The sequence below is a fragment of the Thunnus thynnus genome, chromosome 12, assembly GCF_963924715.1.
Source record: "Thunnus thynnus chromosome 12, fThuThy2.1, whole genome shotgun sequence".
Classification (NCBI taxonomy): domain Eukaryota; kingdom Metazoa; phylum Chordata; class Actinopteri; order Scombriformes; family Scombridae; genus Thunnus; species Thunnus thynnus.
In genome coordinates, this window is record NC_089528.1 from 7,720,722 (window position 1) to 7,741,753 (window position 21,032).

The following is a 21,032-nucleotide window of genomic DNA, read 5'->3' on the forward strand; positions in this document are numbered from 1 at the left end:
TCAATGATTTATGCAAATTGAAGAGAAATTAGGAAAATAGGCTACAGATCCCAAAATAGCAAAATAAACAAGACGGAATAATGAATGTAAATTGTTAAGGGTCCACTGCCATGGAGATGATTATTTAAACGAGAGCAGCCACTTAACACTGAGCATTCTAGGTCTGACCAATAATGGCTGTTTTATCCAGTGTTCTCACAGACGATCAATAGACTAATAACCAAGGATATGGAGTTGGTAAAGCCAAATAAATAAGATTACTGAAGTAATAGAAGCAGGACTGATGTCAGCCACCTTATTAGGGACTCATATCAAACTTTTAATATGATCTTTAAAGGTGTTTTCACACCTGGTAATCAGATCAGTTGGTCCAGACTTTCGAACCTAAACAGTTCGGTCTAGTTAAACCAAAACTCTGCTGTCAGTCACAGTCTTGTGGAGACTGGACTGAGATTGCTTGAATAGATGGATTACAGTCCACTTCCAAGCACAGTTTGTTTCTGGTGTGAGAGCAAAGTGGACCAACTGCAGGATTTTTGTGCTAGAAGATGTATTATTTTAGCACAAACTACTATTTAAGGGCATTTTCAAACCAGCGTTGTTTGGTCTGGTTGAATCACAACAAAGTTACTCGGGTGCGGAACAAAACGACCACACGGACACCCTTTACAGGAAGTGGTCTTGCTTGTGTCACAAACGAATTCTGGAGCAGTTGATTTATGATGGGAACGTCATATAATCTCGATCTGACCCAGCTACAAGGTGCATTTACAGCAGCAAGTTTGAGTTAAGCGTCTCCTGTGACAGCGTGCGCTTTGCATATTGGGGTGAAGTCAACAGTTACTAGCAGCTAGCCGGAGAATGAATTAACATCTGACACATCTAACCAATGAGTGGAGTGAAGATTGTCATGTTACTATAGCATTCTATTGTCTGAAAAGAAACCAAACCAACAGGAAAACGCAAGTCTACCAATTTATCCACTGATTCAGACCAGAGCAAATGGACTATCAGTTTGAATGCCTTAAAATCTATCTGGTGATTTCAGACTGTCAAGAAACTAACTGATAAATTAAGCCGTGTCCATATTTAAGGAAGATCTTGTAGTAACCATGGTAACATGTATACACATGTGACAATATGATGTGACAATCATAAAGTGAAAAGAAAACCAAACAAAGACGTGTTGTGCTTGTTACATTGTCCGTGTATTTTGGCAGTCCCTCATTAAAAAATGAGTAAAATATCGCTATCACACAGTAACTATCCCAGTAGTAATATTTCTTTCATCTTTTCCTCTCTCTTTTTTTGTTTCATCCTGTTTGTCATTAAAACAAATATAACATGAGGTCAAGTGGCAGTCTCAACCAATAAAGCGCATAATTATTTCTTTGTGAGTTCTTTATTACACCAGAGAACATGTAACAACAAATGGTCTTTCTCAAAGACTCTGTGCAGCATCGATTCTGCCGAGAGCGCTTGTCCTCCTTAACAAACAAAAACATGGACATGAAATCTTACTTCCATCAACAGCACCAAAAATATAGCACACGAGGAGGACATTGTGGGTGGTGGAGGGAGGGAGCTGCAGTGCGGTGTCAGTAATAGTGAGAAGGGTCACGTTGTTATGGCACACTGTGCACCTGCGCCAAAAATGATTGGACGTTACTACTCGTGCTTCTGTGAATAAGCCAATTATTGTGAAACAGCTGATGCCAAACAGGTAATAAGAGCATGACTTCAGTGCTTCATTGAAGCGCTGTTCATATAACACTATGTTGAAAGCTCTTGCTTTGCCTGTAAAAAAAAAGTCAGTGTGATTAGGAAATTGACTATAACCAGACTGAGCTCACTATCTACACTAACATCTAAAAACCAAGCTTAAGCAAATGTCGACAATAACAAGGACCCCTTCCTCTTCCTGATAGATGACCAGACCAGAATAGGAAGGATGATTGGCATTTGTCATAGATTTGATCTATCTGGTCATCTCCACACCTGTCCTCCTGTCGCTGTGTTGCAAAGAAAAAAACAAAAAAACCAAAACTCATCGATACGTCTGATCGATGGCTTCAAAGATTTAGCCCTAGCTCTGCTTCTTTCTCAACCGGCTGTCATTCACCACTGGCTGCCCAGACACATCTTATTCCAGCAGGAGACAGCTATTCACTTTCTGGCTTTCAACTGTCTGTGGAAAGTAAAGCACTCCCTGTCGTCCATTCTGAAGCATTCTGACAAGAGGCGATGGGTGTGTTTTCGGGGGGCTGAGTGCAGGAATCGGAGCTCTCGATCGAGAGGGAAGAAAAGGCGGGGAGGTGGGGGCAGGGGATGGGGAGGGGGAGGGGGAGGGGTGGCGGAGGTGGCGCTGTGGAGAGGCCTGCCTGTGAAAACACACCCGCTCGCAGCGACTGCGCTCAGGAAATCATCAAACAGCAGTTGGTTAAGGGTCTCTTGTTCTACAGCAGTAAAGGGACCTTGGTGATGTGACACCAGGCAGAGCCGATGAATGTGACTTTTGGCTCGGGTTATAGATAGCCTCATTTTATTCGATACGGGCCGCCTTTCTTCCACTGGCAGCAGGCTGAATGGGGGCTTGGCATTTGAAAGGAAGCCGAGAGATTTGCTGGCGGATTAATCCTTTCATTAGGGAAAGTGAGAAGTTAATTGCGGCAACAGCTGCATCTCTCATGTTTACACGACTGACGATTTAAACGCCATGCCTTTAAACGGAAAAAAGCAATTATCAATAAATGCAGGGCAATCTTGCCATGATGAATTGAGCTCAAATTAGGCTTTCTTCTTCTCCGGGCCTCATATTCGGCGCAAACAGCCGTGTTGGCTGGCAGAGCGTGGTCTTTCCAGAGTGAATTGTCACACAACAAAGATAAAACACTTGACTTTCTGCGATGAAGAGTTCCCAGGGAGTGTGATCAAAGGTGAGCCGGAGTCGTGATTTCTAGCTGATGGGGAGAGAGGGGAGAGTGCGGGGAGGCAAGGGAGGAGGAGGAGGGTGAAAAGGGCCTTAATTCGCTTGTGCAGACTGAGGGGGAAGAGGAATCGGGTGTGTTGATACACTGTTTAACAACAACTTCAACAGAGGAATAGCTTGCCAGAAAAGCAAGAAGTCAATTGAGAAAGTGAGACAGCGTGGTTGTCTGCATTCTAAAGTTTTACCAAGAAAATAAGGATCTAAGAGAAAGAGGACAGACAAAATGAGGGAATTCAAAGAGAAAGCAGTGGAGGAAGCGGGACAGACACGGAGGTTGAGAGATGAAAGAGAGGACAGAAGGCAAAAGTAACAGGATGACTGAAAACAAGGGCAGTGGGGAGTCCGACAGCGAGAAGGGATGAAGGACAAATAACGCAGGGAACACAGCGGTAGAGAGTGGAGAAAGAGGAACTGCAGCGCAGGGGAAGGCAGGGTAACATTCACCGTTAGAGCCGATCAATTTCCCGTCCCCTCAATAATAGATGTGACGAGCACGGTGGGCTGTTATCTGTCAGGCTTGACCGACCGAAATACAATCCCCACTGGGAGCCCAAACACACACACACACACACACACACACCTTTGCAAGCTTATACACAATCAAAAAAATGTCAGGTATCAACACACACATACACAAAGCATAACTCATGAGCTAACCTTGAAGCACATGGTGGCAAAAGAAGCAGAGAAATGGAATTTCATACAAAAATGGAAATCGTTTGTGTTTGCCGAGTCCTTCGATGTCACCTCCGTAGTCACATACCGATGCGCTGATGTGGCCGACGTGCTCATTCATCAGCTGAACTTTGTACCCGTTTCAGACGCAAGTGACATAAAGCAGCTCACGTCGCCGCTTCTTCTATCACGCCCTTGCGCCACGTCCTTTTAATCTCTCACCCGCCATCTTTCAAGGGACACAATGTCAAGTCACGCACTGTTCCGAGGCCACGGTGCACAGGAACTGGTGCTTTTTAATCCTGCAAGTGCACCAGTATCAACACACACACACACACACACATACACACACGCACACACAGAATAGCATCAGGTTACCTAACAGCTAGCGGGAGTGTCAAGCAGACGGTGGAAGGCAGGCATGTGGAAGAAGCCTCAGCGTGACAGAGCACAAAAAGAACAGGCTCTCACTCAGCCCATATCTGTCAGGACCCCCCTCTGTCGCTTTACCCAGATGTGTCACACCAGAACACACACAACCACACACACACACACACCCTACACATTTGCTTTATCTCCAGCTGTTCCCACTGCAAGTACGTAAGTAGAGGGTGGGGGATGTACTTCAGGGTTGCGATTGTGTGTATGTGTGTGTGTGTGTGTGCAGAACTACAGTACAGATCAGAGGAGTATCTGTTCATGTGCATACTTTTGTCTTTGCTGACACTCGCCATATTGCGTGTGTCACAGCATATCTGCGTGGATGCATGCAAAGAGAGGGTGACAAAAGTAGAACAGTGGAAGATGTTAGTGTGTATGTTGTTGGGACAACACAGGAACGAATCAACAATTCAGAACATGTCAGCTTGACACACTCTAAACGCATCAAATGCAGTGAAGAAGTGGGAAGAGCAGAGATGATACATGTAGTACATTGAATCCAATATTAGGAGTGCACCGGGCCAGTCATATTTGGCACAGATTATTAGGCATTCAGAGGCATTTCAACTGCCCGATCGAGAAAGAACAAATTTCAATCTGGAAAGCGTTCAGACATAAATAGCCATAAAATTTATGAGCCAATTTGTGGGAGTCATCTGAACATCAGTGGTGTACAGTAGTCATCGTCACAGCCTGTGATCATAGATGACAAACACAACAGAAGGCAACAGAAGAGTCCATGCTACCACCATGAAAAAGCGTCTCGTGCACAACCGCTGGCAACAGGTGAACAAACACCTCAGTCAACGAGCACATATTCACATGTAATTATTATGTTTGGATACACCTATGACTTATTTACTCGTGGATAAGGAGAAATGTCAAGCAAGCATAGGAACAATCTGTTCCTACAGTGCTACGCTGGAATTTGTGATTGCTGCAGGCTTTTAAATGATGTGTCAGTCATGGTTTTAAACAGAGGGGAGGCACAGGAAAGCTGAGTTCTACTGCAAAATACACTGCAAGTCTTTCAGCGAAAAAAAACCAGTGCTATATATTTGAGAGGTTCACTTTAGTTGCAGTCAGAGTGAATTGCCATTCCTAAGATATTTTCTCATATAGTTTGCATTGTATGTACCATTGCAACTTCGTTAAATATATTACTGACATCCAGCTGATGGTGATACGTACTGTAATCAACCCCTTTCCTGACAAATTGATTTGCCAGTGTGTACTAGGTATTAATTCAGCTGATTGCAGCATTGAATAATAACAATGATATTCATCTGTTTTGCACAGAGACATTGGCCTCAACAGCCCTGCACACCCACACACAGGTGTTTTCACTTATTGTGGCTGATTATACCTAACAGAGGTAGTGTGGGCAGAGCTATGCTGGGGGACTGCTGAAGTCACCAAAACTCTTAAAGGTGTACATTAGATAGGTTTCCATCCAAATGTAGCACACATTTTAACTTATCACCTGTCAATCACCGTCTTACCTTAGGAGTCCGGTGGTTCGGACCAATCAGAAAGATGTTAAGTCAAGACAGGTCCTTAAGTCAATTTACAATAACATGTACAATTAACATAACATGTCGAGTGTTTCCCTAACCGGCGAAAACAGTTGTCAATGGGCTCGATACCTGACCAGTTGAATTGTTGAACAAATCTGAGATGTGAGTGTTGATTCAGAGGTCTGGAAACTGGCTGGGGAAATGACTGCTTTCATCCTGTCTAGAAACTGAGATGATGGAGCTAATTAAGTGAAAACACCTGTGTGGGTTCACCACCAGTGAGCAGGAGCTCTAATGTGCTGTAGATGTGCATAGATTTCACACTACGAGGCCTATTTGTTTCTGGACATTTGTAATTTAATGGTTATATTTTCTGTACTACATTGCCGTGTTTTATGCCATGCATGTGAAAATCATTGACTCCTACACATTAAACAAAAAATGTTATTTTTAGAGACTACCATGAAAGCATCATAGTTCAAACCCTGCCTATGTTATTTGTCAGTTTATGTGTTTGTGTGTCTATGTTCTCAACCTGGAGTGCCAACCTGCCCAGAATATGTCATGCCTTCTTCCCAGTGCATGCTGGGATAGGCTCTGCCATACTTATGACCATGTACAGGAATAAGTTGGCCTGTTTAATGAATAGTTGCTGAAATACCTATTTGTTATTCAGTTTAAGAACGAGTTGTGGATCCCTAAAGAATGTGCTATTCTGTGATATGTTTTGCAATATTCAAGACATTGTATTTAAATGTTTTCCACACTACATGACTACATTGGGAAGCAATACTAAAAAAATGCAAAAAAGGCCAAAATCAGTTATACATCAATTACTAGGAGCTCCTTTAAATTTCCAAGTCCCCTTTTATGTACCATTTCTACTTTTTTCAGATCAACATTACTCAAGCTTTTATTAATAGTCTTGCAGTGTGCTTAAAAATAGCTGGAATCAGTGTACAGATACAATATGCTGGGGGGAAGTATTATGATAATAAAAAAGTATCAAGGCATTTCTAGGGCAGGACCAAGAGAGGAAAACTGCTTCCCAAGAATCGTGCTTGACTCCCCAGTGAGCAGCTAACTTGGTGTGCAGAAACCCTGTGTGTACAAAAATAAAAACAGTCCACTTGAAAAGAGATGTATGACAAGACTGTAGAGAACAAACAACCTTTCTGCCTAACACCTTGTACAATGGAAGAAAGAACAGATTCTCCATCCAAAGCATGCTCTGTCAAGCTCAAAACATGATTCCAGCATCGTAGCACTGTGAAGTCCCTGCCATGTAGGCCAAGCCAAAACAAATGTGATGTCAATGCAATAATAAACGAGCTTTGTGTTTGAGTGCGACCATGATAATTAGTCTCAAGACGGTATGTTAGTAGAGAGAAGGCTCATAAAATATAGAGGCCATTTGGCGTGCACTCAAGAACAAATCTGTATTCTAAGAGCGCGAGCTGTTACACTAATGTTCTACACAGTTTAAATCTGGCAGAGGCACAGTCAGAAAACTTTGTTTGGTGGAAAGATGCTGACGGTTCTAGGCAGCAGGCTAGAAAGATTACTGAGTCAGCGCACAAACGTAGATGCGAACCTTCTCTCAGACACACATGCAGACATGCCGCACACTCCACACTGAAAATTCCTTTTTGTTGACTCGATTGCCCATGTGCCCGGGACAGCGCGTACATCCCCCGTTCAAGGTTCCTGACAAAATTGGGGTCGCTGCTGAACAGCGCAGCAACTCAAGGTCGGGGAGATGATAATGATGTTTATGAAGTCTAAATCCACAAAATAGGATTCCCTCTGTATCTCCCCAAGTGCCTACCTGCCGAGCAAGCCTCTATTGTGACTAAGTGTGAAAGGTCCGGTTCGCAATTTCTTCTAGAAGCCACGTCACATTGTGCGGTGGAGTTGTGGAAGCAGGCTGAGGAAAACACACATAAACCGAACAGTGCAGGGTGCGCTCATTGTGTACGTATGTTCCATTTACAGCCAGGAAGGTACAAGTGGCACATTTCCACAGTTTCAAAAACTGAATTATAAGATTATCGTGCCAACCCTCCGACATCAGCGGGGGACGCAGTGACATTTTGACAACACTAATCACCTCATTCTGAACCTGTTCTGTTTGCTTGGGGAAGCAAAGAAATCTCCAGCGGCTGAAACCCAGGAAAACGCTGCAGCAAAATAAAAGGCGTAGCAGAGATCTGTGCTGCCCGTCGGGTGGTCCAAAAGCTCCTGGTGGGCTCGTTGGTTCAAGATGCTAGCTGCTTGCTCAAATTGTTACACGGTGTGTTTTCACAGCTTCAGTTCAAACAATCCCCTCCCCTGCCATGACACCCCCTTCTGAGAAAAAGCAAATGCATCTTGGCCATCTCCTGAGGAAATGGCAAATAAAGCAGAAAAGAGACTTAGTATTTCTTTGAACATTTAAAGGCTGTTTTTTCCCTGTCGTCTCCTCATTTCTATAACATGAATTATGCATATACAATGAGACTTTTTGATTAAAACATCAAAAAAACACAGCAGCGCGGTTTAAGCATGGATTTTCGGAAGGGAAAATTCGCCAGGTTTAATTGAAGTACGCTTTAATAGCAATCAAACGCAAAAAAATCAACAACAATGAGACTCAATTGGTTTTGCTGTAAGCACACGCAGCTGGTTACTCACACGCTGTGGCTGAAATCTACATTTAGCAGATCAATGTAGATAATGGAGATAGAGGAATAAAGGCGAACACACATTCACCAGTGGATTATATATAATGCTTCGGAAAAGCAACCATGTGCATCAGAGTATGACTAGGACTGACCACCATTACCACAAAAGTGCTCTCACACACACGCACAGTCATAGCCTCGACCCCAAAGTGCTGCCACACACCCAATTACAATTAAATTCTGTGCTCGGTGCTCCTCCGGGGGCCAGGGTATCGATGATTCATTTTGCGTTTTATCAAAGAAACAGGAGTGCCATTAAAAAGAGATCAGTCAGCCACCAGGCATGAGGAGTCTGCTCCTAATTGGCCATTCATCAAAAAGCTTCTCAAGTAGATTGCAGTGCTGAAATATCACGCATGACAACTGAACCGCACCACATTAATTACACTACTGATGAACCTTCGTGCTCTGGAGCTCGCCTCCTTCTGATTGTAGAGGGGCTGGAAGAGGCACAGATGCACACACACCTGGACAAATGTACATTTGCACTGAAATGCATGAGAAGAGAGTCTGAACAGTGTCAGAAATGGCAGCTGGCTCTCCAATACTTAACAGGACACGCAGTGTGTCATTCCTAACCGAGAATCACGGTATTTATCAATGTAATTTGACAATGAGATAAGAATGAACAAAAGTTCCCTTTGCTTCTGTATTTTTAGCTTCAAAAAACCCTCCCTGGGGTGCTGCCACTTCATCAGCTCAATATTATCAGTCAACCTTTAAAAAGATGCTTTCAACCATTTCATTTCACAGCATGTCCGGCGTGTTTTCACAGCGCTGGTTTGAAAAGATATTGTCTCTCGGTTGTCTTTGTTCAACTTAGCAGCCATCAGGACACACACAGATGAAGCATTTCGAGCTCCATCTCTCTCCTCTCACCACGTGCAGGGAATTCTCCCTTTCATCCATTTCCTGATGCACTCTAACTAGACAGTTTTCGGTCATGTCCCAGAATTATGCGTGCTAGCACTCTAGCTTCCCTCACACACACACACATACGAACAGCTGCACATCCGCTGACAATTCATCCATCTCTGAATCTCTCATTTTCTGGTTTGAGCATTTTGGTGCTTTTTTCCCCTTCTGAGCTGCTGGATCAGCTGGAGCCGGGTTCATCACTAAGCAGTTGCCCAGAGGCCAAGAAACAGAGAGGCAACCGTTGTTAGTGTGGTTACTGAGCAACTACGGGGTTAAAACGGGCATAAAAAGAGCCACATGTAAGCTCGTTTGCATGTGCGCAAGCACACACATTTATCGGAGGTGTTTCCTTTAGGCACAAGACTGATGAGGAAGGAATCTTCAAAGTATCGGAGTGAAACCCAGATGGTGTTTGATGTGTGGATAATGATTTAGGTAAGGCTATGCAACACTTTCTCCACATCCAAGCTCAATAGAAGCCTGAAACTGTCGTGTAGACTTGAGCATGAAAAACAGAAATTCACTTCACTTATGAGAGCTTTATGAGGCATGGGAAATGTAGCTCTAAAAAGCAGATTGTTCCTAAACCAGCCTGTCTGTGTAACCATACTTTTCATACATCAAGCAGCATGAACCACGTGGGCTCATCTCTAAAAGGGAGCACCACGTGGGAATCAAACTTTGTGCCCTTGCAGGTTCCTGTCAGTCCCTGCACAGGAGCTGTGGGCTAGACACTGCTGCTATCAGTTCATCATTGTCATACAGTAATTCAGTATGTAATGTGCCTCTAAGTCCCCAAGAAGCAGAGGAACAGACACACTGTCTACACGGAGCATGCTAAGCCCAGTCAGTGTCCTGTAGGACCGGCTATTTAACACAGGAATAAGCCAATTATCTTCATGGAGTAGGCAAATTTACAATAGGATTTACTCAATTCCTACAGGACTCCTATGTCAGGGGTGGCAGCTTATACTGTAGGTTTATTTCTGTCATGGCCCCCCACATACACTCACACACACATACACACACACACACATACACACACACACACGTCTGGAGCTGATGTGATACATGCAGCCGTGCAGATGCACATTAGCACCAGACCAAGCAAACACCTACACAGTCACTCCTACTTCAGGCACACGCAGCATTTCCCAGAATTACTGACAGCCTTGATAAAGATGAGTCAAAACAAAGAAGTGATGAATAACCCGAAAAGATGAGCTACATTCTGTGCAAGAAAACGAAGCAAAATTTTCCATTCAAAAGGCAGACGTTCAGAAAAATAGTTCATTTTCAGAGTGTGATAAATTCAATTCCAAAACACTGGTTACAGTCAATGGCACCTTTTGTTGCAGAGCTTATTAAAGTCTTTCTAAATTGTGTTAAACCACGGTGAAATTATTTACAGTAAGTAGCTACAGTTAGTGCTTTCAATTTCATGTGTGCTTATGAAGTGAGAAATCAGGCCAAGTCAATGAAAAGCCAATGAAAGCTGTAAAATTGAAAACTGCAAGTCCGTCACGTGTAATATTTCCACCAGAACTAATCACTTCAGTTCACGGTCTAAATAGAGAAAACCAAATTTAACATTTAATATTATGATAAGCGATACCATGTGCTAAAGTCTTAATTGTAGCCTCCTCCATTTCAGTGCAGCTTGGTGAGATTTGACCCTGCTTATGGATTCCACCCTCATTATCCTTGTACATGTAAGTAATGCAAACTGAGCTGTGTGACTGATATGAATGTTCTTTGATCTGTTCATCACTGGTACACCTTAGTCCTCCCACCAACATGACTCATGATTTCAAGGAATGTTATGAGCATGCTAATTTCGTGGGCAAATCTCCATACAAATATCAACCAAAATTCAAGTTTCTTTTATAAATTGAGCCTCACTTGAGTTACGTAGGAGGGATTGTAGCTGCTGTCCTAACACAGAGGCAAGTAAATATGTCAATCACAATATATTCAAGTGCTGTCAGGTTGACGCCTATATTACATCTGCTGAGTAGTAAAAGGTCAAATTATTGTATAACAAGCAGTTTTGACAAGCAAGCAGACCTTTTCTTGACATAAATGAGCTTTAAGCAACGTTGGGTGCTCTTATATTCCAGGACTAGACAATTACATGTTAACAAGATCAGCTGTAACACCGTCTCCTATGAGAGAGTTGCATTATTGGTTGTTTGGAGCATTAACGTTGCTAGGCTAGTGAGTGTCTCCAGGTCTGTTAGTGTGTCTGTTAGAGTTAGTCAGCCATGAAAGTGTTTTGTTAACTCAGTTTAACCTGCAGGAGTTTCTGAAGGCATGTGTAGCGTGTTTTTCTGCCACGGAGGAAATAAATTAATCACAAGTGAAAACAAGTCCAAAGGTGTCTTCCGACATCTTTACTTTAGAAACGGATGGTGAACCGATCTGTCAAGCAGCCAAGAATTACCGCTGTCACAGATGATGAGGAGCTCAAACAGACAAAAAGACAGTCTGAAAAATGGTATATGCTGGAGAAAATCATTTCAATGCTTCCAACAGCCTGACAGGAGAGAGTGTGTGTATGTGTGACTGATAGACAAGCTACACAAATGTGCAATTTGTCTTCTGCTTTAATGGAAGTATCTCATTTTTATGGAAGAAGAGGCTTCAAGGATGAGGACTCGCTTCTCCTTGGATAAATAGTATCTTAGGGGAAACTTTCCCAACAGGAGCGTGAAAGTGTATCTTCAAAAAGTCTTTTTTCCAAAAATACTCATTGACTGATGGACCACATGCACCTCTCCAGAAAAGGCTAACCAGTGTAACGAAGCTAAGAGGACACAACATGTAAGTAAGACAACTTTTGAAGTACAGGGAGGCACATTTTTCTTCTTGTGGTGGAGACTATCTATCTTCCCGCACCTACTACCCCTACACAAGCCAACACATCCCACAGCAGTCAGTTCTCTGAGCACATAAAGAAGATATTAAAATCAACCTGCCATCAAACTCCCAGGGAGACCTCAAACAAGTCAACCTTATAAAACGCAACGTAGGGTCACCAGGATTTGTGAGTGTAATGTAATTACTGAATTATACATTGTAATCCTTACACTACTCGTTATGGGGAAAAAGCAATCACATTGCTGAAACAACACTGGTTTTAAGCTAATTCTTTGCTGCTAATTCCATTCAACTGAAGGGATCCTGGGATGTAATTATTTACTTTGTGTTCTTCTTCCTCCTACACTACATGCTCTTGATATTTGTGCACCTGACACGTGCAAACATTGAAATCTTTCCAATAGGATTTGAAAGAAATGTAAGAAAATGCCCTGAATCATTATCCAGCACTCGATTCCTGGCTGAAATTCAACTTTCTATCAGAAATAACTACAGAATCGATTCATTTTAGCTTGCTCCTCCAATACTCCAGCCAGTGGCAGCAAGTCCATAACCAACACACACACACACACACACACACACAAACACAAACAACTGACCAAAAGTCATAGACGCTTTCTCATTCTGTCAATGTCTGACCCTCTTGGCCTCTCTCTCTCTCATTTCTACACATGTAAATACACAAACACACACACACACACACACACGGACACACACATTCAGCCCTGAGCAGCCTCCTGTCTTTCTGTATAACAGTAGAGCGAGCTGCTGTACTTTTCTCACTGGAGTCCTCCTTCATCCTTCACAAATCCAAATATCCATCCACTACCGAGCTGGGAGTTGCGTCCACCAATCTAACATCCCGCACTGAAATTCAGTCCACTCAGGCAGTAATACAGACCCCCTGCTGGCAGCAGATAGAGAATGCGCCTCCATACTTTCGATTCTTGTCGAGGGGAGAAAATTGAGAAAAATCAGAATAAGGTGAATGTGTGCATGTTCGCTTTCTAGATGCCGGTTGAAGATAGTGATTATGTATGACTTTTTCGCAGTTGCAGACTGTGTGTGGCCTCTCATGAATACGTGCGTGCAAATATGCATCCCCACCTGCATGCATTTGCCACACGCACGAGAGTAAATAGCGTTGTTGGTCTGAAAACAATCAGACCGTGACAGACTCTGCAGCACCATCCCACAGGCCTCCACAGAGGAAAAACACTGCACCGTTAGACATATAGCCATTTCCTCTAAATGACCGCTGGCCTCCCCTCCCTTCCTCTCATCACCACCGGGGAGAAAATGGCTCCATGTCTCGACATAACACTGCTCAGGGATGGGGTCAGTGTGTCCTGCTCTAACCTCTAACGAGGGACGCCGGGGACGCGACGTTGCATCGGGGGGACGATGGGGTCGCGGAGGGTGTGAAGGACGTTCAAGCTAAATCCCACATTTTCCTGGGAGATGCTTATTATGAAATCTGGGCGAACGCTTTGGCTGATTCCTAGTCTTTAAAAGTCAGCATCAGCAATCATGTGTCTTCTCTTCCTTTGATGCACGATCACCATCAAAGGGCACCGAGGGAAGGTATAGTGCATCATCCTTTACATCTATCAGGAGTTTAAAGGGGGCATCACGTATGGATGAAAGATGGCTCGTCAGTCACTTGCCTTGAGTAGGTAATTGGAGATGATATAGTTGAGATTCGGTTCCTCGCAAAAGTCACTGCAGAGTCACCGGCTTTTCACTCCCCCTTCAAAAGACTGACACCAGAGGAAAAGAGTACTCCTCCAATGGTTTTATACAGCTCATTACATTTTCCCCGTGCCTGGAAAGCAAGAAGAGGGGAGTACAAGCAGGATCTGAGGCGATGTTAGATCCTGGAAGCTCCTTGTTTCCTTTCCCGTTTGAATTCTGCCATTACATTATCTCTCTGTGCAAGGGCCCTAGGGAATGTTCACGTCTTGAGCACTAAGCATTTATTTCCTTGTTCTTCAAGAGGATCCCTAGGAGGCCATGTTGTCTGATTCCTTTCACTGAATTGTCAGCTAATGAATGGTATGCGTCCGTCGACTGCCACACACTTTAGGAGGAGAAAAGCCCCCATGGGTGCTCATCTTGGGGGTTCTCCCATTCTCATTAGGAGGGAATCAAAAGGAAATAGAGGCTCCCTGATCGTTTACCGCGTTCCCTGTGTATGTCTCCCATGGGTTGAAGGGGGGGCAGGAGGGGGGGATTTGAAGCTATTATTTCTCACCACAGAAGGGTGATCAGCAATGTTTAGAAGCATCTCAAACGTTTTTGAGGGTACATCATTGATAGAGTTTGATGAAGTTTTTTCAGAAGGACAGCCAGTGGAGTCTTTAGAACAGTATTAGTAAGTAATCTGTCTTCCTGGCAAAACATTACAAGGCACCCCAGGCAGAAGAGGAAACAAGGTTATGTAATATTGGTGGGAAAAAATGGTCAAAGAAAATGTTCAGTCAAGACCTGAATTCAAATTCTGTTCCATCTCTAGTTTCTTTCTTGAACTCACATATACCTTTTTATACGTCCTTGGTGGGGGGGTTTCTGTCTGCCGGTCCAACCTGATTTCTCTCTAATTTCATCTACCCTGAACCCCTTCCTCAACTGCCGGCTATAATACAAAGTAATGTCCCCTAATGAGATTCGGTGGGTCCCTCTCTTGTCACAACAACAGCACCTCTCTTTCCAGCTTCTATTCCTCAGGCAGTTTTATCACCGGCGTAAGTCACCGACTCAGAGCGACTTGTCTGTTTTCAGGCGAGCCAGCCTCACCCCTTCCCCTTCCCCTCTATCTTCCTCCCACTCTCCATTCATTTTCCAGTCTTTTAATCTCTCCTCATGTTCTGTCCCACCCCTACCTCTGTCCACCTTTCATCTACTCCCTCAATCTAACTACCTCTCCTCTCCTCCCTTGATGTCTCCTAACATCCCCCCCCCTCTCCCTCTCCTTCCCCTGCCCCTCCTTTACAGCTCCCTATCACTCACTGGTCCCCATCTGGGTAAATGCAAGAGCTATCTGGTGTAAACAATTACTAACTGAATGCTGACACACAGATTGCGGCGCTGTCTCTCTTAAACACATTAAAAGAGGAGAGAGTGTGGCCAATCACTAGTCTCCCTCGTCCTATTTTTTGCCTAAAAAGAGAGAGAGAAAAAAAAAAAGATTTGCGATGCCACGGCTGAGCAGAAAAGTGCTCATGCAGTAAAAGATACTGATACACCGAGATAAACATATGAATAAATGTGCACGCATCATAACACACATACACACACACAGACACACACATAAACAAATATAGAATCATAGCATTCACACACATTAAGTTGATTGTATCCATGTACCCTGGTGCAACAGTGATGTATAATACATGAGTTTTCCACATACATAAACATATCCCACTCTGATCACAGCCATTACAGTCACTAAAGGCCCATCATGTGTGTGTGTGTGTGTGTTTGTCTGTGTGTAATCATGTGAGTGTGTGTGTTTGTCAGTGTGTATGTGGGAGTCATTCATGTCTCACATTAGTTTTTATGTATATGTTCAACAAGGGGCCATAAGAGCACAGATTTTCCACTTGAGAATTGACCCAGCTGCAGAGATGACTGTATCAAAAGCTGGCTGTGCTGTCTACAACATCAAGAAATTATATCTAGATATAGCAGACCCACTTTTCTTGCTCTAACAAAAATATACTGCACGGCAGGCTGCAATAATCGATATAACCTGAGAAGGCGGGTCATAAATCTAAGCAAATGTATTTCCCAGAAGGGCAGTGGATGCTTAAGGTCCCACACAAACACTAACATTATTACACTTGTTTACAGCGTAAAAAGGAGCATTTTTTTGCACAGCACAAGCGCATCACCGACACCGCTGGATATGAAGCCAAATACTTATTATCACCGACTTATAGGGTCGCGTAATAAATGGACGCAATTAAGCCGGGGTTTTGAAGCGACTCGGAGCCGATCAACCTCATTAGAGACGCGCTGAACCGAATAGAAATTGCGCATACGGACGGCACGCAGGTAAAATATTTGCCCCGGGGTGTTGGTGCTCGGTATGTGACAGTCTGTCAGTCGCTGCCCCCCTGTCGTTCTCCGGTAACGGCTGCCTGCAGACAGACAGGATAGCGCACACGCACGCCGTCTGTTAGGAGACAGCTCGCACGCGTAAAAATATTGCGCTGGTCCAATTTGCACAAAAAAGTGACAGCCCTTTTCTCAACCGGAGGAAGATATGGACTACATCTCTGGTAGAATCGATTAACGGGTCAATAAATGACTCAATCAGTGTACACATTGGTTATTATGGCTCTGAAATTCCCCCACATAAAAAGATATATGAGTGTGCGCCAGCGGACAGGTCCTCCGTCTCTTTGACCAAGAGCTCCCAATTAGGACTCTATGTTCGATGGCATCTATTGCAAAACTGTCTCCACTGTTAGAACCACAGTTCAAGTCATTTAACATTTAGCTGTTAAGGATATACCTTAAAAATGACGAAAATCCAGTTAGAACCATTCAGGGTCTCGCAAATACGCACGGAACCTGTCCGCCGTGAGAAAAAAAAACACATGCATCTATTTCTCTGTAAGAATCAAAGAACAGCACAAATTGGTAATTGAGTATTTTAAGTGTCACGTACCGTAGTTTCAGTTTAAAGAGGAATCTATGATGAATGTCAAGCGGTGATGCCAAAGAGCAGGCAGTCAGAGAGAGAGAGAGACGCAATTCCCAAATACCAAGCGAGGGGAAACTAGGTCTGCTCTTCAGTCAGCCTGACCGCCGAAAAAAAAAATCATACATGCTCACAATGACAGGATTATCTGCTTTTAGACAAACTGATTATTTACCTCTGAATGTCGATCTGATTGTCTCAAGTTTCTTCGTCCGTCGCCCGTTCTGCCCGTCAGCCGGTCACAAAACTGAGTCCAAGAAGGACAAACGCTGTTATCTCTCTCTCTCTCTCTCTCTCTCTCTCTCTCTCTCTCTCTCTCTCTCTCCCTCCCTCTCTCTCTCTCCCTCGCTCTCTCTCTCTCTCTCTCTTCAATAATACCGTGACTCTTGAAAATCCCTCAGCACGTTTCTACACCCTCTAATTTCTCGGTTTTGTCTCTCTTTCTTTTCCTGATCTCTTCATCACCGCTCTCTCGGAAGTGTTGCTATTATTCCCATCATTAGACATAGCCTACTCACCACCACCTCCTCCTCCTCCACCACCATCACCATCATCATCATCACCATCATCATGATCATCATCAACACCATCATCACATCCAAATATCAATGGTATTCTACTTTGCGTAATATCCCCGCGGTGAGACACTGTGTGTACAATGTGGCTTAAAACAGGTATCTGTATCATTCTTTTCTACAATATTCTAGTATGAACAAACATTGTGACTGTTGTGTCTTTTCACACAAAAAAGTTCATAAATCATCTGCTAATGTTTTATAGATCAGTTATAAGCCATTAATTTTGGATTAGCACTGCCAGGCTTATTGGAACACATAAGTATTTATTGATGGCTATTAATAAATGCTCATTTTAGGAGGATATCATAATAACAACACAATACATTCCTACTGCAAGTCACTACAGGAACACTCATAATACTAAGGACCTTTTTAATATCACTTTCTAATCAGACAGCCCTTATAAAAGGTTTATAAGTAGTACATTATGGCTGTATTAATGGTTTATAAATCATTTAAAGATGCTGAATTGATCCATCTTAAAGCCATTAAGTTTGTGGTTGCATGCTTCTTAGAAATGGAGAGTATTTTTTAGTGGTTTTTAATACAGTATATAACCAATAAATGTGTTTCTTAATGTCTAGCCAACAAAGGCTGCATTAGTAGAAAGAAACCACTTTAGGAACCCTGTAGAAAAGATTTACAGTATAAGTTGTAAGTAATACTTAATTAATGGAAATCATTTACTAATATTTTATAGATCCGTTATAAGCCATTAATAAGAACAACATTTGGGCTGCCAGGGTTAATAGAACCATAAATGCTAATGTGTCACTTATAATGCTTACAATGTCTATCAAGCTTCTATAAAGCATCAGTAAATTATTTATTAACTAACTTAACTTAATTAACATTACTAAAGCCATTACTTACAACTTTAACCCTTTATAAAGGATGTCTTATTGGAAAATGATACTTCTTTCCCTGTGGTAACGACACAGTCACAATTAATAAGAGAAATAAGAGTTTTTTATTAATAGCCATTAATAAATGGTTTCTCACTTTATAATAAATCTGACAACCCAAGAGCTGTTTTTATTACTGACTTTCAACTGATTTATGATGGTTTAGTAATGGATGTATGAATTATTATTTAAGCCATTAGTTACAAATCATAAACCTTTTATAAACAGTGTCTTATCAGAAAGTGGTACCAAAAGTTTATTTTTAAAATTTCCTATATTTGCAGTATTTGTCAGTTATCATACAGCGTACTCTTCCTATTCCTATAATATATAACATGTGGACATACACATGTATGTTGTTATTATTGTATAGCAACTTTATAAAATGTCTCTTTTGAATCGTTGCAGATGTGTTTCAACAGGGGAGCCATCATCATTAACACCATCATTATCAACACTAAGACATCACCTGATTACAGGTCAATGATAACATTACAATATTCATGTTAATCAGACCATCTTCATCTTCCTATCTCAAAAAGCCATTACCTCCATCCTTATCACTTAAGAGCAAATTATACCTCATCATCTCCACACACACACACACACACACACACACACACACACACACAACCACACACGTGCACACATTTCATTAGGCTTATATATCCTCCTCAGTCATTACACATGCTGTAATTCTCCTATCATCAGTCTACACTGTACTTGTAGATTGACTCCAGCAGAAGCCCTTTGAAGAACAGAGAGAGAGAGAGCGGGAAGAGGAAGATGTATGTGTGACCATTAGAATAGTAAAAGAGAGGGACTGCTCCTTCTCTATTATAGAAACACAGTAGAACAGGGCCAGCCAGACGACAGAGCATGAAAGGACTGATTTATCCACCCGGGAGTGACTCTGAATGTGTGTATGTGTGTGTGTGTGCGTGTGAGGAAGAGCAAGATGGAGGAAGAGCGAAAGAAAGAGAGGGAGTAGTGTGTATTTGCCTGTTTTGCTGACTTTATTATTGAACGACGGAGCATATGTGTGTGTGCATTATTAAAGTGAACGCATACATCTGTGTGTTTGTGTGATACAGCCGGCTTTGATTCTTTCTCTCCCTCTGGCCAGGGAGCACACGCCTGCCTGGATGTGCCGCACTTTGCTGCAGCCTGCAGAGTCAGTTTTGCCATACATGTGTTTGGCAGGCAAAGACAGTTGGCGAGGCAGCAGAACCAGGCTGGATGTACTGTACACACAACCAGAAAATATGCTTTTAGGCTTTTACGCACTGTGTAAAGAGACAACTTGTGCCACAGCAAGCTAGATTCAAATTCAGCTTGTATGTCAGACCAATTCTGTCTTAGCTGTGCAGTTTATGATCTAGTGAGCTATGTCTTATTCTACTTAAATGGGTCAGTTCACCCAATTTACAAAAAAAAAAAAAAAAGCTTTTTTCACTAACCCCTTGTGGTATCGAGTCATGTAGATAGTTTCAGATTTTTTTAGCCCAAGTTATGTGATATTTTTCTCTAAGATTTATGCCTCCACCCAAATACAATGTGCGTGAAAGGAATTTTGCTTGTGGTGTCACAGCCATGAAAAATCACATTTTAAAAAATCAACAGAAACATCTCCTTCCAGAAACAGCACTAAAGGACAATATGTTCTGGATAATCCACAGATTTTGCTGTGAGCAGGCTCTAGGGATGGCAATCAGTTTGTTTACATGCACTTATGTAAAAATGTTACTCACAGAAACCAGGTTATTACAGGTTGCGACAGTGTTTACTGTCGCAACCTGTAATAATCTGTAACCTGTGATCTGCTGCATGTATACACAGTATTACATGCAGTCAAATCAGTAACCAGATTTCCCCTACCCCCGACCTTATTTTGGAAGCGTGGCTTTTTCATCTTCTTCTAAGGGCTACTTTGTGTTTGTTACAGTTTTAGCCGAACGTGGGGAATTATTTCAAATACAAGGACGCATCACTGCATGTCAGCTCTTTCATTCAGCCTCTCCACAAAGCGCTTTCTCTGTCTGCAGTCTTTTGTTATGTACATGCACACTTGTAAAAAGACCAACAAGTCCTTCAAATTAGACGACCAAATACATCGATCGACTGTGTGCACTCCAGAATAACACATAGGAGCGTTTTCTAAGCAGTAATCTGCAGGACAACATCATTTGTCTGTGCTTTCCAAAATCGTTACAAATCACTTGATGTGACAACACTGTGATTAAGGTCTGGTTAGGTTTATGTACAAAAAACACTAAGGTTTGGGGAGAGATCATGGTTTGGGTTAAAATGATCACCTTGTTAATAACAATAATACAATAATAATCACAGGGTTAAGATTAGGGGACTCATGGTTGGAGTTGTGACACACATGGTTGGAAATGGGAAACAAACAGCAGTCTCCTGTGGTCTACTGTTGGGTTACACCATCCATCCACCCCACCTCCTCTGAATGACAAAATTCGTCAACTTATATATACATCATTTCAACTGCACCACTGCTACAGGTCATAATTACTACGGCTGCTAGATGGCATCTGTCACTTAAACCTAACAATATGTCATTTTTGGGCAATTGACATTATGACCCACTGTGATGTATTTCTTGGAAGGACAGTCTCAAAAACCTAGTTACCTTTCTGGAGAAAGCTGATTGTAACCTGGTTACTTAAGTGCACGT

General features: G+C 42.6%; 1 protein-coding gene across 1 annotated transcript in view; it reads right to left on the reverse strand.

Annotated features, from left to right (window-relative positions):
• LOC137193705 (uncharacterized) overlaps window positions 1–5,825 on the reverse strand; it is a 128,892-nt gene extending 123,067 nt beyond the window's left edge. The window contains exon 1 of the mRNA XM_067605037.1: window positions 5,752–5,825. The gene's annotated coding sequence lies outside the window, so the exon portion shown is untranslated. The remainder of the gene's footprint in view (window positions 1–5,751) is intronic.
• Between the last annotated feature and the right edge of the window lie 15,207 nt (window positions 5,826–21,032).